The 24,671-nt window shown below is 42.1% G+C and overlaps 1 long non-coding RNA gene across 2 annotated transcripts in view; it reads right to left on the bottom strand.

The window, feature by feature from the left end:
- Positions 1-23,797, bottom strand: part of LOC129031467 (uncharacterized) — a 46,621-nt gene extending 22,824 nt beyond the window's left edge. For both annotated transcript variants that reach the window (XR_008501044.1, XR_008501045.1), the window contains exons 1-4: positions 23,743-23,797; positions 6,388-6,482; positions 5,463-5,550; positions 896-990 (exon numbers count right to left, since the gene is read on the bottom strand). This is a non-coding gene — a long non-coding RNA (uncharacterized LOC129031467). The remainder of the gene's footprint in view (positions 1-895; positions 991-5,462; positions 5,551-6,387; positions 6,483-23,742) is intronic.
- Between the last annotated feature and the right edge of the window lie 874 nt (positions 23,798-24,671).

The raw sequence follows: 24,671 nt of genomic DNA, 5'->3' as shown, positions 1-24,671 counted from the left end.
GGGTGGGAATGAGTTCAAGCTCCCCCCATGAGGCCTTCCTCAGGGTTTGCAGGAGGGCAAGAACAAGGTCTGGGAAGTGGGGAAATGGGATGGCTCAGTCTGTCCTTAGCATCTCCATCCTGGCTGACTCTCCACTTCTCCTCACCCTTGCAAGATTACACACTTTGATTTATGTGACATTTAGGCAGAAAGCAGCCTAGAGCACTCTGGGGGTATTAACCAAGAAGACATACAAATCAGATTGGACCAAAGGGGAAAGAAGCCTCAGACATCTGCATGGGAATAAGAAGGATATTGTATGCTACTTGACCTGATCTCTTTCCTACTCAGGAAAGTCAGTAGATAAATAATAAAATTGATAGTGCATGGAGAGTTGAGAGGCAAGACTTGCAGCATTCAAGTCTGAATTCCTGTCCTGAATATGATATTTGTACTCCCCCCAACTCCCTGGTCTCCAAAGGAATCTGGTCTGTCACTAAACAGCATCTTCTCAATCTCCCCCATGTCATAAAGTGGGAGAGTGGGGGTAGTGGAAAAGGCATGTCTTTATTTTGAAGATGAGAAATTTACATTCTTTTTAGTTAAAATAATCATTTCTAAGGGGTAATATATTGTAGGATCAGAGATTTCTAGGACTGGAAGGATCTTTTAGAAACCGTAGAACCTAAGTCCCTTATTATACAGAGGAGAAATCTGAAACATGGAAAAAGAGAATTTGCCTGATATCTCAGAAAGACTAAGCAGCATTGGCTCTATGAACAAGAGCTAAAAATCCCAATTCCAATACTACAAAGATGAAATGGTACACAAAACTTCACAATCTACACAACTGAATCGTCTTTCTTTCTCATCACACTTTGGTTGTCATCCAAAAATATCCAGCTTGATCACTCACCTTAGTCATCTGAAACACCTGAGCCAAATCCAATTCCTGTGCAGCTGCCACGCAAGGTTATGCCTCTGTCCAGTGGCCTCTGTGTTGCCAAGACTCTGTGGATTTGACAACAGGAATTTAGGTGGAGTTTTGAACAATGGTGGCATGGTTGGAACAGGCATGCAATTCCTAAAATTTATGAGTTGTGATTGTGTGTGATAGTGGTTTAAATTTGGAGTTTGAATATTGGCTCTGCCACTTTATAGCAGAGTGAATTTGGACCAGATGCTTACAGCCTACCTCATGAGATTAAATGAGATAATATGTGTAAAGCATTGAGTATAGCATCAGCATTAAAATAACCACCATTTGTGTAAAATGTATTAATACTGTCTTATCACTTCTGTTTCTAGAATAAGTCTAAGCCAATATTTTTGTAAGTTTGTTTTGTTTTGTTTTGTTTGACACGGAGTCTCACTCTGTTGCCAGGCTGGAGTGCAGTGGTGAAAACTCAGCTCACTGCAACCTCCGACTCCCAGGTTCAAGTGATTCTCCTGCCTCAGCCTCCCGAGTAGCTGGGACTACAGGCACCTGCCACCACGCCCAGCTAATTTTTGTATTTTTAGTAGAGATGGGGTTTCACCATGTTGGCCAGGGTGGTCTCCATCTCTTGACCTCATGATCTGCCTGCCTCGGCCTCCCAAAGTGCTGGGATTACAGGCGTGAGCCACCGCAGCTGGCCTATTTTTGTAACTTTTAAAGGCCAATATGCATGGGAGTTTGCCTTCTCTTGCTGCCCTTAGGTCCTCTGCCACCAAAGCATGGGAAGAAAGTTAAGCTAGCTTACTGGAGAATAAGAGACACAAAGTCCTATGTCCCACATTGCCCTGAATGACAACTAAGCAATTGCTAGACTGTATGAGTGGGACCATCCTAAGTCATCCAGCCCCCTGCAGACTCTCCAGCTGTCTGCAAATGTATAAGCAAGTGGGGGAATGATCAGTTGAGATGTCCTAAACCAGAAGAACTGCTCAGCTGACCCAAAGAATTGTCAATTAAATAAATAGTTATTGATTTAACTCATCAGTTTTTGGGGAAGGTTGTTAACCAGCCAAAACTAATGGATACAGTGTCCTATGTGTTCGTGTCCCAAATGAATGAGAGATGGTATATGTAAGGAAGAGGCCAAGAACCATCCACCAGCAGGATTCTTCTTTCAGCAGAGAAGATGGTTTTGCATGGAGTTATCCCCACCCTCTCCCTTGGCACTTCCTTTCTGGGGAAGAGTGAAATTTGTGACCCCTGAAAGGAGACTGCTGGCTGGGTGTGGTGGGAGACCAGGATATGACGTGGCCTCATTAACGCCATGCGCCCTAACTAGCTGGGCCAATCAGTCTGTCTCTGTCCTCCTGGAAACTCTTACCACCCACTGTCTCCCAGACTGGAGCACCCCACCCACCAATCCTCCCTTCGAAACAAAGATGCATGCAAGCACGTAATGGAAATGCCGGGCCATGACACTTGGCAGAAGCCTGCCTCCAAGACTCTGTTGGGGTTCCAGGAGGCAGAAATGCCAAGTTGGATTCACAGGTGCCAGGAAGGCCTTGCTCCTGGGCACAACAGGCTGCCATAAGGTGGCTCCAGGAAGAGAAACTCCACGTAGTCCTTCAGACACTCATTATCACCTTTCCAATCCTTTCTATGAAAAAGGTTCTTACTCATGTTACTTTAACCTATTTTCTTTCTTTCTTTTTCTTTTTTGAGATAGAGTCTCACTCTGTCCCCAGACTGGAGTACAGTGGCACGATCTCAGCTCACTGCAACCTCCGACTCCCTGGTTCAAGTGATTCTTCTGCCTCAGCCTCCTGAGTAGCTGGAATTACAGGTGTGCGCCACTACGTCCAGCTAATTTTTGTATTTTTAGTAGAGACAGGGTTTCACCATGTTGGCCAGGATGGTCTCGATCTCCTGACCTCAAGATCCGCCTGCCTTGGCCTCCCAAAGTGCTGGGATTACAGGCATGAGCCACCATGCCTGGCCTACCCATTTTCTTTATCTCAATTGCAGGCCATATCAAGTGCCAATTTTATTAGCATTTAATATTTCAAAGACAAGGATGTCTCGTTTGGAAGACACCATTCAAACCCTCCAGTCCTCTTCTTTGTAACAGCATATGAGGGTAAGAAGAGAGCAAAAAATTATGTCCTCAGGTAGGTCAGTTTTACATGGTTTTAATTCACTGTTGCACATTCCATCTATGTCTACCCTTGTTTTTTGAAGACTCCCCAGCTCCTGGGCCCTTAAGAAAACAATATATATCAGAAGGATGGATTTGGCAACCCTTCCAGAACCACCTTTTCTGCCGTAACATACTTATGCCTCATTACATTTGTTTTCAGCTCTTTGGTCCTGAACACTCTCCTGCCAATGGCCCTTTCAGCATTATCGACTTCAGCTTTCTAATCTGGTTTTATTCTCTGTTTGTCTCTCTGATTTTAGCATTTCCACTTGAACCAGATGAGAACTCCTGCTCCAAAATCAGTGTCCTAGCCTATTATTACTGTCCTCATTTCTACCATTACATAATCTTTGCTTTAAGTGAGGAGCCAGAAAACTTTTTCTATAAAGATCCAAATAGTAAATATTTTAGTCTTAACCGACCACATATAGTCTTCACTGCATGTTATTTCCTGTTTTCTTTTTTAACATTTAAAATATAAACATCATTCTTTGCTTGAGAATTGTGCATAAACAGGTGTGTGCTAGGTTTGGCTTGCAGGCTCATGGCTTGCCTTTAAAGCAGAGTCTATTCTTTAAAACACAATTCCTTTAAAGCACAGTCTATTCTTAAAACACAAATATTCCTGGAAATAGTGAATAACCAGCAACTCAGTGTGAATTAATTCATTCTCCTTTCTAGTTCCAACTGGATGGAACAAGGTTTTAAAGAAGATAAGGATTTTTCAGGCCATTCCAATTGTACAGTCAATAGGAAGAATAAAAATCCTGGGAGCTTTGGACAAGGAGGAAGAAAGAAAAAGGGTCTGAGTCAAAGTGCTCTACCATGTGTTAATGGCTGTGGCCAGGATGATATTCAAAATATTTAACAGCTGGTAAAGCATGTGCATGACCAAATCAGAAGGACGGCAAGTAGCCTTTGTGTTGGATCAGGGACTGGAGGTTTCTGCTGTATCACACATTAATGCTTTTGTTGCTGGATCTTGGGGCAATCCAGATGCAAGCTGGGTACAGGGCTGGGAAGTGAGTGGTCATGTTTATTACAAGGCCTAAAATTTCATGTGCTGCCTTGACATATTTTAGCTTCACAGGACCCAAAAAGGCCTAACTGTGAATTCTCCTGTTCTTGTAACATATACCCCTTCACTCACCTCTCATGTAGACCAGCTGCACACCACGTGGCCTTCAACCTAGTGAGTTTTAGTTCCCTGCAAGCCTACAAAAGTATTCAGACAAACCAACTACTTCCTCCAGTGGGAATCAGGGGGCACCTCACCCTCTTGTTACTGCAGAGTCTGCCTTCCACAGCCTCTGCTTGCTCACTCTATTCCCAAGTGCAATCTCCATGTGGCCCTGCAAGGCATTTGGCATCCTCCTCCTGTGAGCTGTGAGTAAATGTGACTACTAAACTGCTGTTAATCTCATCTGTCCACTGTTGGGTATCATGTTCAGCCATCTCATTCTATGTAGGGTGGGGAATCTCTCGCTCACAAATGGGGTGAACAAGAAGTGATCAAAATGGGGTGTCACCCTAGATTTTTGAAGCAGTGACTATTTACCAACCAGTAAAGAAGTAGTTCAGTCTTTTAACAATCGGCACATCTGTATTTGAACCAGTATGGTTGTGATGTGATTTGGAGTTCCTGCTACTCCTCTCCTCTAAATTTATTGGATTGGAAACTGTCACTCTTCAGTTAGGAATGCTGAACGGATCCCAATGCTTTAGCGGTGGCCTGGACAGAATGAACTACGGAGGCTACCACATTTGTTTAAAAGTGCACTGTTCTAGACATCTCTATAAGGAATAAATTACTGGGCTCTGTGCTAATCTATTTGTGTTGCTATAAAGGGATACCTGAGGCTGGGTGATTTATAAAGAAAAGAGATTTAATTGGCTCATGGTTCCGCAGGCTGTATAGGAAGCATGGTGCCAGCATCTTTTTCTGGTGAGGGCCCCCAGAAGTTTAAAATCATGGTGGAAGGTGAAGGGGGTGCAGGTGCATCACATGGCAAAAGCAGGGGTGGAGTCAGGGGGGAGGTGTTCCATGCTCTTTTAAACAACCAGATCTTGCATGAACTCAGAGCCACAACTCAGTTATCACCAAAGGAATGGTACTAAGCCATTCAGAAGGGATCCACCCTAATGAATGATTTAATCATCTCCCACCAGGCTCCACCACCACCACTGGGAATCACCCATCAACATGAGATTTAGGGGGAACACACATCCAAACCATATCAGGCTCCCACAGTATGACTACAGTTCTTGTGTTATTGGAGAATAAGAGAAAATAATAAAGAAATGGTATGTAAGGTCATCATGGAATCTCAGGGAAGGAAAGGAACTCACAAGTCATCTAGTGCAGTCTGTTATTTTTCAAATGACGTTGAGGCCGTGAAAGGAAAATGATTTGCACAAGGTCACACTGGAGAAAAGCCTGAGAGAGAAAGGGCAAGGAGAAAACAGGAAGAGAGAAAGTAGGTATGAAAAAGCAAATGGAAGGTTGCTGTATGTGGTTTATGGTCGCCCATGAATGGGGAAGTGAAACTAGAACCCCTCAAAGAGCAAACTTGTCAAGTGCTTGGCTTCTAGCCCCACTCAGGAGTAATTATTTCAGTAAAAACAAATGGAACTTGCAAATAAAAGACATTGATATCATCATCATGATTAGTAACATTTTCAGATGTACTCATATTAACTCCTTGACATTGTTGTCGACTCTGAGGTAGGCAGATGCAATTTTTATTTTTATTAACACACCAGCATCCTGCATTGTGTTACTGTGCCAAGTCACACATCAGAAAGATTCTGACTCCAGGTCTCCCATTAGGTGAATTTCCTCTTTCAAGGAGGAAAAACGTCATCCCTGCTGGATGGACCTCTCTTTTTTAAACCAGCAGTCTGCTCAGTTTTAGTGAAATGCAGGGGTTTATACTGAAAGCAGGTGCTGAATTCCAAGTGAAGGCAGACATTGTCAGCAGTGATCTGACTAAGAGCTGGACAATGTGAAGCCTGTCCCAGGCTTTGGCACTAACCAGCTGTGGACACGTCATGCCTCTCACTGTAAAATGAGGAGTCTGCAAAGGATGATGTCTGAGGTGCCTTCCAGCCCTGCCATCCCGAGGTTATGATGGTGTGATGGGGTCAGGGCTGGTCCTGACTTCCCTTCCCAGTCAGCTGGTGAACGGGATGTGAGCTCACAGGGAGGAACACACAGGAAGGCTTTGGGTGGAGTGTGCCTGCTAACATACATTAGAATACAGAATAATCTCACATCTTTCCATAAGTTGTAGTGAGTCACCAGGGCGAGCTGTGGAGCATTTTTCTCTTGTGTCTTCCAAACTATAGACTATTTCCCACATTTAAGACCTGTAAAAAAATAAAATAAAATAATTTATGTATACACCATGTGGGAAAAGCTGGGTGAAATAGGCACTGCCCACCCACTACTTATGGAAATGTATGCTGGAGCCATCTCATTGAAGGGCAGTTGTCAACATCCATCAAAAGGACAGGCACATATTCCTCTGATTCCACAATTCCCCATTACGATGGACTAAATGTTTACATTGCTTCACAACTCATGTGTTAAAATCCTAACCCCCAGGGTGATGGTGTTAGGAGCTAGGGACTCTGGGAGGTGAGTGGGGACTCTGAGTGAGGAGCCCTAGTGATGAGGATTAGTGCCCTTAATAAAAGAGGCCCCAGGGAGAGTGTCACCCCTCCACCACCTGAGGATACAGCAAGAAGGTTTACCAAACCCTGAATATGCTGGTGCATTGATCTTGAACTTCCCAGCCTCTAGAATTCTGAGGAATACATTTCTATTGTTTACAAGCCACTCAGTTTATGATATTTTGTTACATCAGCCTTAATGGATTAAGACACTCATCCTGGAAATTATCTGACATTATACCAACATACATATTATGTCACTCAAAGCTGTATTGATTCTAATAACAAATGACTGAACACAACCTAAATGTTCATTAATAAGAGACTAGATAGCCAAATGACTGTTCTGTAGCAATCTCTTTAGCTATAAATTAAATGACGAAGATTTTCACAATTGGGCATGATTTCTAAACTGGATTATTAAATGACAAAAGCAAAGTGCAAAGTAAGGAAGTGCTAAAAAAAATGCCCTCAATGATTGGATTATATCAAAGGAACACAGGAGCCAACTGAAAGAGCTCCCAATAGCCAAAACTGGAACAATTTCAGCAACAAAATAAAGTAGAATTAGATTATGCTATGGACTGACTTATATGCCCCCAAGATTCACAGGTTGAATCTCTTACCTACTATGTGACTGTATCTGGGAACTGGATATTTATTTAGGAAGTAATTAAGGTTAAATGAGGCCACAGGGAAGGGGCCTGATCCCATGGGATTATTGTCTTTGTAAGAAAAGGCAGGAGAGGCCAGGCACGGTGGCTCACACCCGTAATCCCAGCACTTTGGGAGGCGGAGGTGGGTGGATCATGAGGTCAGGAGATTGAGACCATGCTGACGAACATGGTGAAACCCCATCTCTACTAAAAATACAAAAAATTAGCCAGGTGTGGTGGTGGGTGCCTGTAGTCCCAGCTACTCGGGAGGCTGAGGCAGGAGAATGGCATGAACTCTGGAGGCGGAGCTTGCAGTGAGCCGAGTTCGCACCACTGCACTCCAGCCTGGGCAACAGAGCAAGACTCTGTCTCAAAAAAAAAAAAAAAAAAAGAAAAGAAAAGGCAGGAGAGAGCTCCCTCTCTTTCTTTGCCATGTGAAGACACAGGGAGAAGGAGGCCTTCTGTAAGCCAAAAGAGCCCTCACGAGAAATCAAATTGGCCAGCACTTTGATCTCGGACTTCGCAGTCTCTAGAACAGAGAAAAAACAAAATTCCCTGTATATGACATTTTGTTATGACAGCTGATTAACACAGGTTATAACACAAAGTATAAAATGTGTATGTATGTGTCCCTATGGCTACAAATAAATGACTGGATAAATAAATAAATAAATGGGAGAGAAAAGACAAATCCCTTATCAAAAAGTTTTCAAATAATTTGTGCAGTTATTCTTAAGGAGATAGAGCATAAATCCCACTTCTGAAGTGTAGGCTGTACCTAGTGCCTTCCTTCCAAAGAGTGTGCAAAGAGAGAAAACAAAGTAACTTCATAGTGAAAAACCTAGCAAACACCTTCAGTCAGGTGATCAAGGTTAACATCCAGTGGTAGGTCATATTGACAGCATGTACCTTTGATACGAAAAATGGCAGTTTACCTCTGTGTTAACCCATAACCTTAGTCTAACGGTGTGAAAACCTCAGGAAAATCCCAGCCAAGGAGCATTCTACAAAATACCTGACAGCATTCCTCAAATTTGTCAAGGTCATCAAAAACAAGGAAAATCTGATAAACTGTTAGAGCCAAGAGACTCCTAAGGAGACGCAACAACTAAATGAACTGTGGTGTCGTGGAGGTAATCTTGCAACAGGAAAATGACATAAGGTAAACACAAAGGACATCTGAGTAAAGTACAAACTTTCATTAAATATAATGTGTCATATTGGCTTATTAATTGCAACAAATGTACCTTACTAATGTTAAGCGATTATTAGTAGAGGAACGTGTGTTGTGTGTGTGTGTGTGTGTGTGTGTGTGTGTGTGTGTGTAGGGGGTTAATGGGAACTCTCTATTCTACTTTTGCAATTTTTTATAAATTTAAAGCTATTCTAAAACAAAAGGTTTATTTAAAACAAAAGCCAGTGTAGAGCAATATGCTTTGCATATTCGCTCTTGTATTTTTTTAAAGGAATAATAAGAGACAGAAAATAAACCTCTCTGGAAAAAATACACAAAACTAGAAAGGAACTGAATACATAAGGCTTTTTACAGTATTCCCTTTTGTATATTTTGAATATTGTTCCGTGGGGATATATTATCTATTGTGTAAAAGTTACATGTGAAAATTAATAAAGATCTCAATTAAAAAACCATCCCTTATACTGGCACAAAGAGAGAGGTAATGACCTCAGAGACTCCATACAGACTCAGGGTTGTGAACCTAACTGTGGTACTCCAATCCAAGTGGACTCTCACAGAGGAGAGGATAACTAGGAAGATGTGTCCATATGGCAGGTGCTTTATGCAAAAGAAAATCAGCATAGAGAGTAAGTTGTCAGAAAAGGTCACAGAGCTTCAGAGCTTTCATGAGATCAAGACATATAGGCCTCAGCATCTGGAGAAGGGAGTTGAGGGACCAGAGGGAAGGAGCAAGGTGAGATTTAAAACAACCAGACTACAGCCAGTGCAGCTGGTCCAGATGGTCCCTGCCTGTTCAAGCTTCCTCAGGCTCCTGTCCCCAGGAAAGGATGTGATGAGAGTGTTAACTGGAAATAAGGCCTTGGATGCAGATAAAGAAAATGCCTCAAACCTTTGCTCAGTCCTTAACCCAGGGGGCTGTGAGAGGCATTAAGGGAGTTTCATGGGCTTCTTTTTTTATTGTTTTATATATACAGAAAGATTTCTATTCTTTTTGTATTACTATTCTTTCTGTTGAACTAGTTTTCCATTTTATGTGCTCCAGCCTAAGAAGCCTTAGTTTGGAGAATTCTGCAGACAGTCATATTCCTTTCACTATCCACACCATATATTTGGGCCCTGATTAATTAAGTACTCAACTATATCTGTGCGCTTTCCTGCATTGTTCTCTAGAGAAAGCAAAGTGTGAGTCTGGTGCCCTAGACATAATCAACAAACTCCTTGGGGAGGAAGCGTGTCTTGTACATCTCGTACATCCTGCAGCCAGCTCAGGGGTGGGTTAACAACTATTTCATGATTCTAGATCAACCTCATCTCGGTCGGTTCCCCAACTTCTGTGTTAATGTTGTATCTCATAGCTGAGCAGAGCACACGATTTATTGTCCCCAAACAGGACATAATTGAAAATGAAAGTGTGATGGTATTAATAATACTGCAGGACATCAGGCATAAATTCAGATTGTCCTAGGACAAACCAGAATGTAAGGTCAGGCCCATGTGTAACATTTACTGTGCCCAGGGGAGTACAAAAGGAGGCCCACCTATCACGTCTAAATATGTAAAAGCTCTACAGGAAGCTAAGGAAGTATTAAATAAATATGTACTGTCCTCCTGCCACAATATGGTGGCTTGTGTAAACTGGCTGTAGTCCCAGCTTCTGGCCCCATGATCCTGGGTTACCCCCTCTCTTTTTCCTCCCCAGGCATCTTCCCACGTCATGAAGGGCCTGGCAGGCTCATGTGTAGACAAACTGGCTCACATTCCAAGCTCTGTTTTGGCTCCCCTGAAATAGCTGCTCCATGGCCACTCACTGAGTGGGAGGCAGGGTCCTTCCTTGGGAAAGGAATTTTGGGGTACCATGCACCCAGAATATAGTGTAGAAGGTGGAGCACCAGCTCTGGATGGACATGACCCTATAATCTGGTAGGTTCCTCATGCTCTAGGGAAAGGCATGACGAGAGGAGGGCCAGAGTGGTACCTCCAGATTGTGGGACCCATCAGAGAACTCCTCTTGCCTGATATTATGAACTTAGTGGTATCCCCCCAAAATCTATAGGTTGAAGCTATAATCCTCAAAGGGATTATAATCAAAAATAGGGCCTTTAATGGGGTAATTTAAAAAAGTTAAATAAGGTCATAAGAATGGAGCCCTAATCCCACAGGACTGATGTCCTTACAGCAAGAGGAAAAGATACCAAAGATTCGTACTCACTCTCTCTCCTTTTCTTTTTCTCTCTCTACACATGTACAGAGAAAAGGCCATGTTAGGACATAGCCAGAGGCGGCTATTTATGAACCAAGGAGAGAGGTCAGCAGAACCTAACCCTGCTGATACCTTGATCCTGGGCTTCTTTCCAGCCTTCAGAACTGTGAGAAAACACATTTCTGTTGTTTAAGGTCCCTTGTGTGTGGTGTTTTGTTAGGGCAGCCTGAGCAAATTAATGCAACTGGGCATGAGTATGGTCCTGTGCATAGTCATGTCAATTTTAAATGGGCTCTAAGTGCCTTCCAAGTGTTATGAAACTGAGAGAAAGGGCCCTGGAAAAGGAAAGCATGGATCAAGAAAAGAAGGGTGGGAGATAAAGAAAAAAGGCCTAGGTTCTGGAGCACAGTACATTGTCAGGAAGATTGGGGCCTGTGGAGCCTCCTTCATTCACTCCTGCATTCATTTAACAAGCATGTGCTACATTCCTACTTGTGCCAGGCATTGTGCAAGGCAGTGGAAATGCAGTTTGAAGTATTAGGTTGCTGTTAAAAAAAAATGGCAAGAACCACAATTACCTTTGCACCAACCTAATAGAAAAGGCCTCTGCTCTGTATGGACCTGCTTTCTAGTGGGATTCACTGGGTGGTGCGGTCAGGATGGCCCAGTAAGTCCTACAGAGGTGGATGAGCAGTGTCCTTTTGGAAAAGCATGCTGGTCCAGGATCCCTTAACCTCATTCTCCAAATGTTCATCTCAGAGGGTGACCCAAGGTTGCAGGAGGTCCTTTTGTTGCCTTGGTGATCACCTCTCCCTGGACACCTGGGGCAATTGGAGGAGGATGGGTGTGATAAACCCTTCCAACATATGAGCTCAGCTGGGCCCCAGATGTGTCTCCGGGTAAAAGAGTAGGACTGGGAGGTCACAGAAAGGTGAGCTCAGACAGGCTGTAATTCTTGGCTCTGGGTGTGAAAAGGTCGGTCAAGGCAGCAGCACTTCAGAGGGCAGGTGTGGGATTCCTGAAGGTCCTGAAGTGGGCATAGCCAGCTCCCAATCCCCTACCTGTCAGAAAGTCAGTGGACTAGACATTTCCTGGACTTGCTGGCTACTTAATCCACCTGGGATCAGTTAGCCTTGATTTCCCACCAGCCTAAGAAGGGTGTTTCAGCACTTTCTTGCTTTATTTCCAAAGGAAACAAAGGAAAAATTGGGCTTTCCTCCTCCTCATCCCCCTCTTCACCTCCTCTCCAAACAGAAGTGGATCTAGTTTCTCACGCTTAGCTCAGTATCTCACACATGGCATTATTCTGAGTCCGGATTTTTGGTAACATGTGGTTCTCAGGGACTCCAAATAAAGTCAATCTGATTAGCATTGATCACCCAAATAATAAAAAATTAGTACTTGTTTACTTTTTTAGGGAGGAATTCTCTTTATTTTCCCCCATCCCACATCTTTTTAATTATCAGCTCTTTTCAAAATTATAAAAGTGCCAGTTGGCCACCTATCAGAACATGCCTCTGGGTTTTGAAGAAAGGGTATCAGCAATGGAAGATGAAATGAATGAAATGAAGCAAGAAGGGAAGTTTAGAGAAAAAAGAATAAAAAGAAATGAGCAAAGCCTCCAAGAAATGTGGGACTATGTGAAAAGACCAAATCTACGTCTGATTGGTGTACCTGAAAGTGACGGGGAGAATGGAACCAAGTTGGAAAACACTCTGCAGGATATTATCCAGGAGAACTTCCTCAATCTAGCAAGGCAGGCCAATATTCAGATTCAGGAAATACAGAGAACGCCACAAAGATACTCCTCGAGAAGAGCAACTCCAAGACACATAATTGTCAGATTCACCAAAGTTGAAATGAAGGAAAAAATGTTAAGGGCAGCCAGAGAGATAGGTCAGGTTACCCTCAAAGGAAAGCCCATCAGACTAACAGCGGATCTCTCGGCAGAAACCCTACAAGCCAGAAGAGAGTGGGGGCCAATATTCAACATTCTTAAAGAAAAGAATTTTCAACCCAGAATTTCATATCCAGCCAAACTAAGCTTCATAAGTGAAGGAGAAATAAAATACTTTACAGACAAGCAAATGCTGAGAGATTTTGTCACCACCAGACCTGCCCTAAAAGAGCTCCTGAAGGAAGCGCTAAACATGGAAAGGCACAACCGGTACCAGCCGCTGCAAAATCATGCCAAAATGTAAAGACCATCGAGACTAGGAAGAGACTGCATCAACTAATGAGCAAAATAACCAGCTAACATCATAATGACAGGATCAAATTCACACATAACAATATTAACTTTAAATGTAAATGGACTAAATGCTCCAATTAAAAGACACAGACTGGCAAATTGGATAAAGACTCAAGACCCATCAGTGTGCTGTATTCAGGAAACCCATCTCACATGCAGAGACACACATAGGCTCAAAATAAAAGGATGGAGGAAGATCTATCAAGCAAATGGAAAACAAAAAAAGGCAGGGGTTGCAATCCTAGTCTCTGATAAAACGGACTTTAAACCAACAAAGATCAAAAGAGACAAAGAAGGCCATTACACAATGGTAAAGGGATCAATTCAACAAGAAGAGCTAACTATCCTAAATATATATGCACCCAATACAGGAGCACCCAGATTCATAAAGCAAGTCCTGAGTGACCTACAAAGAGACTTAGACTTCCACACATTAATAGTGGGAGACTTTAACACCCCACTGTCAATATTAGACAGATCAACGAGACAGAAAGTCAACAAGGATACCCAGGAATTGAACTCAGCTCTGCACCAAGCCGACCTAATAGACATCTACAGAACTCTCCACCCCAAATCAACAGAATATACATTTTTTTCAGCACCACACCACACCTATTCCAAAATCAACCACATGCTTGGAAGTAAAGCTCTCCTCAGTAAATGTAAAAGAACAGAAATTATAACAAACTATCTCTCAGATCACAGTGCAATCAAGCTAGAACTCAGGATTAAGAATCTCACTCAAAACCGCTCAACTACATGGAAACTGAACAACCTGCTCCTGAATGACTACTGGGTACATAACGAAATGAAGGCAGAAATAAAGATGTTCTTTGAAACCAACGAGAACCAAGACACAACATACCAGAATCTCTGGGATGCATTCAAAGCAGTGTGTAGAGGGAAATTTATAGCACTAAATGCCCACAAGAGAAAGCAGGAAAGATCCAAAATTGACACCCTAACATCACAATTAAAAGAACTAGAAAAGCAAGAGCAAACACATTCAAAAGCTAGCAGAAGGCAAGAAATAACTAAAATCAGAGCAGAACTGAAGGAAATAGAGACACAAAACACCCTTCAAAAAATTAATGAATCCAGGAGCTGGTTTTTTGAAAGGATCAACAAAATTGATAGACCGCTAGCAAGATTAATTAAGAAAAAAACAGAGAAGAATCAAATAGATGCAATAAAAAATGATAAAGGGGATATCACCACCGATCCCACAGAAATACAAACTACCATCAGAGAATACTACAAACACCTCTACGCAAATAAACTAGAAAATCTAGAAGAAATGGATAATTTCCTCAACACATACACCCTCCCGAGACTAAACCAGTAAGAAGATGAATCTCTGAATAGACCAATAACAGGAGCTGAAATTGTGGCAATAATCAATAGCTTACCAACCAAAAAAAGTCCAGGACCAGATGGATTCACAGCCGAATTCTACCAGAGGTATAAGGAGGAACTGGTACCATTCCTTCTGAAACTATTCCAATCAACAGAAAAAGAGGGAATCCTCCCTAACTCATTTTATGAGGCCAGCATCATCCTGATACCAAAGCCGGGCAGAGACACAACCAAAAAAGAGAATTTTAGACCAATATCCTTGATGAACATTGATGCAAAAATCCTCAATAAAATACTGGCAAACCGAATCCAGAAGCACATCAAAAAGCTTATCCACCATGATCAAGTGGGCTTCATCCCTGGGATGCAAGCCTGGTTCAATATATGCAAATCAATAAATGTAATCCAGCATATAAACAGAACCAAAGACAAAAACCACATGATTATCTCAATAGATGCAGAAAAGGCCTTTGAAAAAATTCAACAACCCTTCGTGCTAAAAACTCTCAATAAATTAGGTATTGATGGGACATATCTGAAAATAATAAGAGCTATCTATGACAAACCCACAGCCAATGTCATACTGAATGGGCAAAAACTGGAAGCATTCCCTTTGAAAACTGGCACAAGACAGGGATGCCCTCTCTCACCACTCCTATTCAACATAGTGTTGGAAGTTCTGGCCAGGGCAATTAGGCAGGAGAAGGAAATAAAGGGTATTCAATTAGGAAAAGAGGAAGTCAAATTGTCCCTGTTTGCAGATGACACGATTGTATATCTAGAAAACCCCATTGTCTCAGCCCAAAATCTCCTTAAGCTGATAAGCAACTTCAGCAAAGTCGCAGGATACAAAATCAATGTACAAAAATCACAAGCATTCTTATACACCAATAACAGACAAACAGAGAGCCAAATCATGAGTGAACTCCCATTCACAATTGCTTCAAAGAGAATAAAATACCTAGGAATCCAACTTACAAGGGATGTGAAGGACCTCTTCAAGGAGAACTACAAACCACTGCTCAAGGAAATAAAAGAGGATACAAACAAATGGAAGAACATTCCATGCTCATGGGTAGGAAGAATCAATATCGTGAAAATGGCCATACTGCCCAACGTAATTTACAGATTCAATGCCATCCCCATCAAGCTACCAATGACTTTCTTCACAGAATTGGAAAAAACTCCTTTAAAGTTCATATGGAACCAAAAAAGAGCCCGCATCGCCAAGTCAATCCTAAGCCAAAAGAACAAAGCTGGAGGCATCACACTGACTTCAAACTATACTACAAGGCTACAGTAACCAAAACAGCATGGTACTGGTACCAAAACAGAGATATAGATCAATGGAACAGAACAGAGCCCTCAGAAATAACGCCGCATATCTACAACTATCTGATCTTTGACAAACCTGAGAAAAACAAGCAATGGGGAAAGGATTCCCTATTTAATAAATGGTGCTGGGAAAACTGGCTAGCCATATGTAGAAAGCTGAAACTGGATCCCTTCCTTACACCTTATACAAAAATTAATTCAAGATGGATTAAAGACTTAAACATTAGACCTAAAACCATAAAAACCCTAGAAGAAAACCTAGGCATTACCATTCAAGACATAGGCATGGGCAAGGACTTCATGCCTAAAACACCAAAAGCAATGGCAACAAAAGCCAAAATTGACAAATGGGATCTAATTAAACTAAAGAGCTTCTGCACAGCAAAAGAAACTACCATCAGAGTGAACAGGCAACCTACAAAATGGGAGAAAATTTTTGCAACCTACTCATCTGACAAAGGCTAATATCCAGAATCTACAATGAACTCCAACAAATTTACAAGAAAAAAACAAACAACCCTATCAAAAAGTGGGCAAAGGACATGAACAAACACTTCTCAAAAGAAGACATTTATGCAGCCAAAAAACACATGAAAAAATGCTCACCATCACTGGCCATCAGAGAAATGCAAATCAAAACCACAATGAAATACCATCTCACACCAGTTAGAATGGCAATCATTAAAAAGTCAGGAAACAACAGGTGCTGGAGAGGATGTGGAGAAATAGAAACACTTTTACACTGTTGGTGGGACTGTAAACTAGTTCAACCCTTGTGGAAGTCAGTGTGGCGATTCCTCAGGGATCTAGAACTAGAAATTCCATTTGACCCAGCCATCCCATTACTGGGTATATACCCAAAGGACTATAAATTATGCTGCTATAAAGACACATGCACACGTATGTTTATTGTGGCATTATTCACAATAGCAAAGACTTGGAACCAACCCAAATGTCCAACAATAATAGACTGGATTAAGAAAATGTGGCACATATACACTATGGAATACTATGCAGCCATAAAAAATGATGAGTTCATGTCCTTTGTAGGGACATGGATGAAATTGGAAATCATCATTCTCAGTAAACTATTGCAAGAACAAAAAACCAAACACAGCATATTCTCACTCATAGGTGGGAATTGAACAATGAGAACACATGGACATGGGAAGGGGAACATCACACTTTGGGGACTGTTGTGGGGTGGAGGGAGAGGGGAGGGATAGCATTGGGAGATATACCTAATGCTAGATGACGAGTTGGTGGGTGCAGCGCACCAGCATGGCACATGTATACATATGTAACTAACCTGCACATTGCGCACATGTACCATAAAACCTAAAGTATAATAATAAATAAATAAATAAATAAATAAATAAATAAAAAAGAAATAAAATTAAAAAAAAAAAAGGAAATTAGAAGTAAAAAACCTAAATATTTTCAACTGCTGCTTCCAAGTGAGGGAACGGAAGAATAATATGTTCCACTCACACCTCAACCATGAGAGCAGCTTTCAAAGGTTCTGGATACTCCTTTGAAATCCTCTTTGAAAATTTTAATCAAGCAAATCTCCCAATTAAAATGATATGGAAAAAAATTCAAAATACTAAAAGAAGAGTCAATCTTATATTTTACAGCCAACTTTGCCTGGAAGGATGAGCGGCAACCTATGATTCTGAATGGTGTGGTCATCACTTGTGTTCATTTTTATTCTGTCTGTCTGTCTATCTGTCTGTCATCTGTCTGTTGTCCTCAATTCTTTGAGTTTATCAAGTAACAATCGCCTTCCAGTCTTAAAAGGATCAGTGTAAAAGGGCTATGCAAATGGATGAAATTCTGCTTCTGAAATGGAGGAAAAGATTGGTGTGAGTTAATATATCAACTTACTAGACTGAAAAGGCCTTTTCCACTTTTCTCAGGAGACTTTCACACTCCTGTGCCCATTGCTGCACCCCCTATTTATTCCTGCTCCATGGGACCCACAAAGTCTTTCTCCTCCAGGTTCTTGGAGAGTCTTAGGCCCCAACATTTAGCCTTGAATCTTCAAGTGGCCTCCATCCAAGATCCCCACCCTCATATCTGGTCCCCACCCAGTCCCTGGATCTAAAATTAGCCAATGTCCCAGTGTGCACCAGTCTGGTCTTTCTGGCTCTTCACTCACTCATTGGGTTGGATTCTTGGCTGGTGTTGCAGGAAGCCTTTGGGGCAGAAAAAGTGATCACACCAAACAGGCTTTAGTGCTTCCTCAGATTCCTAAGGAGGCCAGGCATGGCACAAATACCAAGTGACTAGAAATGACTGCTAGCAAGATAATGCCAGAACCAGTTTAGCTGGGAGATTCTGGCCCGGTGTCCCTTTCAAGCCCTTAAACAACTCCTGAAATTCCTCCCCCTCACAGAGCCCTCACGGAAGAACCAAAGGGAAAAAGAGAGTGTGGGACTCCTGTTCTTTAAATGTGCTTACTCTCAAAATATATGGCATATATCATTGTTGGTTATCTACCCAATTGGCAAGACTGACTACTTGCTACAAAGCACCAGGCTGAGCAGGATATAAACAAAAAATAGAAAACCTCATCTCTAACGAACTTTTGCAGAATTTTGCAATCAAAACATCTAGGGGTCAAAAATTTATTTTCCCTTTAGTAAAATGTGGAAGTCTAACCTTTTTAAGTTTAATGTTGTATTTATTTTTAATGTTACATCTTTTTTTTCATACCTAGGGTCTCTTAGTGTCTTACTCTAATGCAGTATATCATGAAAACAGCAATGTCAGAGGTCCTTGCAAAACATGGACTAATACCTAGGTGTTTTAGTTGGTTGTGTGACCTTGGTTATATCACGTGACTTCTCTGGAACTTCATTTCTTTTTGTGTCAAATAAAAATCAGTCTCAACGTTTAAAATTCCTTTCAGCTCTAAAGTCCATGATGCTATAATTTTGCAGCAATATGCATTCCTATACATGAACCAGCTGAGGTTTAGAAGTGATAGTCAACTGCTTCTTGCCATCATGGCTGAAAGCCTTAGAAGCCATCGTGACCCATAGGGCAGGGATGAAGCTTTGGCATGTGCCTTTGAATGGGTGCTCCTTTGGGATATGGCACACAATTCCATGGCTTTTAAGTGGGATGGGGAGTTCACCTTCCATGAAACAAAGAACTTTCTAGGGACTGGATGCTTAATGCAAACTTTAAACCCATAAGAGACCACCATGTTTCAATGAAAGAGGCTAATGGAAAACAGACGCTGGGCCCACATTTGCACAATCCTGGAATGCCCAGCTCCTTCTCAGATCACCCTTCTGCTCTGTCGGTCATTGAGAAAACCAAAAGGCCTTTCCTGGCCTCCTTTCCACATCCAATCTGCCCACCCCAAGGGAAATCCTGATCAGAGGCCCTGGGCCGTGACCTCCTGGGGAATGTAGTAAATCCCACCCAGCAGGTGATCTTTAAGGAGCCTCCAGGCTTTGGTGCCTTGTGACTCCTGGGAAACCTGGGGTCTCTAGGACAGGAGGTTGATTTCCAGAGAATTTTCCACAGCTCTGCAAGCAACCTTAATGTCCCTCAGCCATCTGCTTCGCCTGGGGTGGAGAAGGTGAGCAGTCCACAGGAGATGCAAGCAAATGGAAGAGGCAGCTGTGACATTGTGTATGTGGTTGGGGAGGAGGAATATAAAGTTTCTGCAAATATTTCAAGAAGGCTCCTAAGAGGAGATGGGAGCCTGGAAGTATTTTGAAGGATGGGGAGGAAGGCAGCTTGGTAGCTTTGAGATTCAAGGGGAGGATCTCCACAGGCAAAACCAAACTGATTAGATGCCTAAGTGCTAGAGGTTGTGAACTCTGTACTGCCTCCATGGGTGGTCTTGCTGTTGTGCAAATTACCCATTGACCCCAAGGAGAAAGCTGTGGGCTGTGCTGCCCAGGTTGCGGCTGCTATTACTGCTTCCTTTAGTCCAGGGCAGGAGGCAGCCAAAGGCCTGAGCCTCACAAGGAGACCAGGCAGAGCTGAAGAGGAAGGGGTGGTGACAGACTCTCAGAGGGTTGTGTCAGGTCCAGCAAGGCAGGCACGCTGTCCACAAGCCTCCATCCTCCTCCCAAAGACCCTCCAGAACCAGCACTTTTCCCGCCAGATGTTTTGAATCTCCTTCCCCTTCCTAATTGAAGACAGCTTTCCTTTTTGCTTGAGAGGGAACGGGAGGAACATGCTCTCCAGCCCTTTCCCTCCTCTCCTCCCCTCTCCTTCCTCTGGAGTGGGAAAGCTCTTCATTTCCAAGCAAAAGGTGGGGTTACATGGTTCATCCAGCCCCTTCCCAGCAGAAAGCAGTTCTCAGAAAGAAACCAGCCCCTTTTTCCTGGTAGGAGGAATGTGGTCCACATCTCCCCCACTTCACCTCTCTTCCCTACAGGCACTTACCTCAATACGATGACAGCAAAGCCCCTTCCCACAGAGAAGCTGTATTTCCCAACAGTCAGCAAGGAAGAATGCCTCAGTGCCCCAGATCAAACATCTTTCCCTGGAGAGCACTGTGGCCAGTTAGAGAAAGTATTCACTTTCCTCGCCAAGAAGTACTGGGACCACCGCATTAGAAATATTCATAATTCAACTCCAGTTAGTCCCAAGGGCAACAAATTAGCATCAGAAATCCTTTCAAGATTCACCAATGGATCTGCACTGCATTTGCCAGCCCTGGTGTTTCTGTCAATGGAGTTTGAAATGCTGTCATTCTGGGAATCATGAAGCAAAGTGAAAGACCCTTACAGAGCACTGTGGAGTCGCACCCTTCCATCTCATCAGTAACCTACATTTTTCAGACCACCCAAGTCTGAGGGTAAAAATAGGATCTCAAGAGCAAACACAAAATTTATTCAGGAAAATACACTTCTGTTCTATAGAAATTTAAGCTCTCTCTCGAATTTCATTCAAGTACAGTCCTGGGTTTCTGTCTCCTGTGGTGTCTCCTGGGTAGCCTCAGAGGGTTTCTCACATGTGCTCTGCAAACTGCTCCTCTGGGCTGCCACGTGACATCTGGTGCACTTATCCCCTCCTGCCCTGGCACATTTGGGGTAATGACTCCCAGTCACTGCCGACACTGTCACTGGTGTCTGCTCAAGGCATTCAATCCCTGCCAGTGTCCACTGTCATGTCATTGATGTCAATGGCGGGGCATCCTCATCAATTACTACAGAAGATGCTGGCACCAATTCTCCAGATGACCTGCATACTAATATCCCAGGCCTTTTTGTTTTTACTTTGCTCTCTTGCTGGCACCATAACGTTGTAGTGACCAGCATCAAAAGTAAGTAGAATCTTCCCTCTGCCCTAGAACCAGTGACTCCCTGATGCTAACCTCACTCTGGGTTCCTCATATAACTAAATGCCTGGCAGACTGACACCATCAGTTCTTCACAGATGTCACATCTCTTCTTAATCCGAGCATCCAGAGAGTTCAAATTCAAGCTGAAACTGATTTATAATTACTATGAACTTGGTGGTTAAGAACTTGGGTTTGAATCTGGCTCCACCACTTATTATCTCTGAAAGTTAGTTTCCCCTTATCTGTAAAATACAGATTTTATGAGGCTGTTTATGTTACAATAATTCCTATGTCACAGAGTTGTGTTAAAGGTAATGCATGCAATTTACTTAACCCCATTTTTAGATTGCAGTCAGTAAATGTTGACTATTAAAATTATCACTACTTTATTTTTTTTTCTTAAAGAAGAAGGAGCTGAGATCAAGAGCAGTGAGGTGACTTATCCAAGATCACATAGCCAGTGAGTGGCAAAGCCAAGACAACGTATCTCCAGGCATCTGATTCAGACTTCAGCCCTGTTGAATAACAGTGTGTTCCCATTGCTCTACAGGTGAGCTTCCACTTGAATTGTATTTGCTTGGTAGTTTTTAAAAATTTAATATCATTGATGAGTCTCCAGCTGAGAGTACTTAGTGACAAATGTAATCAATTGATGAGTTTTTCCTGTCTGCTGCATAGATAAAACCATTCACTGACACCATGGTATTGCAGTAAAGAAAGAGTTTAATTAACACAAGGCTGGCCATAGAGAAGAACCGGAGTTTATCACTCAAGTCAGTCTCCCTAAGAGCTCAGAGGCTAGGCTTTTTATGGAAAATTTGGTGGGCAGGGAGCTAGGGAATGAGTGCTACTGACTGGTTAGGGATGAAATCACAGGAGTGTGAGGAAAACAGTCCTCATGTGCTGAGTCCACCTCTGGGTGGAGGCCATAGGACTGGCTGAGTCATGAGTCTGGGAGGCATCAGTTAGTTGCCAGAATGCAAAAATCTGAAAAACATCTCAAAAGATCAGCCTTAGGTTCTACAATAGTGATGTTATCTACAGGAGCAATTGAGGAAGTCACAACTCTGTGACATTTGGCCACATAACCCCTGAGCAGTAAGGAAGTATAGAAATGATGCCTCCATTTGAGCAGGATTCAGGCCCTTTCCATAATCCTAATCTTGTGGCTTTTCATTAGTCTTACAAAAGTAGTTTCAGAACCTGAACAAGGAAGGGATCTGTTTTAGGGATAAAATATTATCATCCTTGCTTCAAAGTTAAACTATAAACTAAATTCCTCCCATGGTTAGCTTGGCCTATGGCTAGGAATGAGCAAGGGAAGCCAGCCCATGAGGCTAGAAGCAAGATGGAGTTGGCCATGCTAGACTCCCTCTCATCATCTTTGCAAAGGCAGTTTCACAAACACAACCAAAGAAAAAAAAAAAGGCAAGAGATGATGACAGTCAGACTGCAAATTTCAGCGAGGCAGTGGGAATTGTCCATTAGTTATTTGATGATGGCCAGTGTCTTCAGCTCCTTGTTTTAAGTAGCAAGTTAAAAGACAAAGCATGGGTGATTGTTTCTTTATTTAAAGAGGCCAAACTTAAAACCTACAAAGGGAAAAGGATTTTGACACATCCAGATCTTAGAGCTGGAACTAGAACCTAGGTCTAATACCCATTTTAATGTGATCCAAATCTAGAATATTTTCCCAAGCTTCCAGAGTTAGCCCTTGAGAAGAGACACATTTTTCCACATCAGTCTCTTACAAGGTGGACTGGAAGAGCAACCCAGGCTTATCAGGCTTCAAACCAAACACAGGATGCCACAGGGTAGCCAGGAAGCCTTCACTCTTCAATCCTTCTTACTGTTGAATCTTAAGTGCCAAAGCCTTGAGAGGAAAAACGTTCTTCAGCAGCTGGTTTTACCTTTTAATAAAATAGGTAGTTGATTTTGTGGTGGTAATTTAAAAGGGGCTGGTTAATTCTCTGTACTAGCTAGTTATTGCTGCATAACAAATTTCTCTAAAAATGAGTGGCTTAAAACAGCAAACATTTATTATCTAAGTTTCTATAGGTCAGGATTTGAAAGCAGCTCTCAAATTCCAGTTGGGTAGTTCTGGCTTGGAGTTTTTTTTTTGTTTTTTTTTTTTTAGTTAAAGTCAAGATGTCAGCTGAGACTGCAGTCATCTGAAGGCTTGACTGGGGCTGTGGGGTCTGCTTCCAAGATGGCTTCCTCAGATGGCCATAGGCAGGAGGCTGCTTCCTCAAGACATGGAAGCAAAGAGTCAGAAGAGATGCCAATGTCCCCTGGAGGAGTTACTGAGAGAGAAACCGAGGAGGAACTGTAATGCCTTTTATGACCTAGTCTCAGAAGCCACTCACTGTCATTTCTGCCACATTCTAATCTTTAGGAGCAAGTTATTAAGTTCAGTTCACACTTAAAGAAAGGAGAATTAAGTTCCACCTCTTGAGAAAAGAAATACCAAAGAATTGGTGAACAACACATTAAAATTATCACCTGCTCTATCAACCTAACCTTTATTCATTTGTTAAAAATTACATCATTAGTCAACCTGAGAGCTAACAAAATAACTTATTTTCATATTCAAACAATTTAAATTTAAATTTATGTTAAATGTAAATGTATGTATAGTACTGACCAGGAGTCGGAAGCTCAGGTTCTATTTTACACTTTGTTTCTGGCACAGCCTTGGGCATGCCACTTCTCCTTCTGGGCCTCAGTTTCCTCTTCTGTAAAATGAGGTGCCTGCCTTTTCAACAAATGGTCCTGGGAGAACTGGATATCTATGGGCAAAAGAATGAAGCTGGATGCTTACCTGCACCATATACAAAAAATTAACTCAAATGGATCAAAACCTAAATATAAGACCTAAAACTATACAACTCTTAGAAGAAAACTCAGGGTAAAAGCTTCGTGACACTGGATTTGGCAGTGATTTCTTGGATATGACACTAAGGTCACAGGCAACGAAAGAAAAATAGACAAATGGAACTTCATGAAAAAATTTTTAGATTATTCATCAAAAGATAATATCAGCAAAGTAAAATGTCAACTAAAAGAATGAGAGAAAATGTTTGCAAGTCATATGTCTGATAAGGGATTAATATCCAGAATATTTAGAGAGCTTCTAAATCTCAACAACAAAAAACAACCTGATTCCAAAGTGGGCAAAGAACCTGAATAGACATATCTTTAAAGAAGATATACAAATGGTTAATAAGCACATGGAAAGATGCTCAATAGCACAAGTCATTAGGGAAATGCAAATCAAATCCACCATGAGGTACCAACTTACATTTATTAGAGTGGCTACTATAAAAACAAAACAAAACCAAACCCAGAAAATAATAAGCATTAGCCAGGATGTGGAGAAATTGGAACGCTTGTGCATTGTTGGTGGGAATATAAAGTTGTAGAGATGCTGTAGAAAGCAGTGTGGCAATTCTACACACAATTAAAGATAGAATTACCATATGATCCAGCATTTCCACTTCTGGATGTATACCAAAAGAACTAAAAATGGGGTCTTGGCCAGGCACTGTGGCTCACACCTGTAATCCCAGCACT

The sequence above is a fragment of the Pongo pygmaeus genome, chromosome 11 (assembly GCF_028885625.2).
Source record: "Pongo pygmaeus isolate AG05252 chromosome 11, NHGRI_mPonPyg2-v2.0_pri, whole genome shotgun sequence".
Taxonomy (NCBI): Eukaryota; Metazoa; Chordata; class Mammalia; order Primates; family Hominidae; genus Pongo; species Pongo pygmaeus.
Note: the sequence above shows the minus strand (reverse complement) of the source record. Positions and strands in the feature narration are given on the sequence as shown.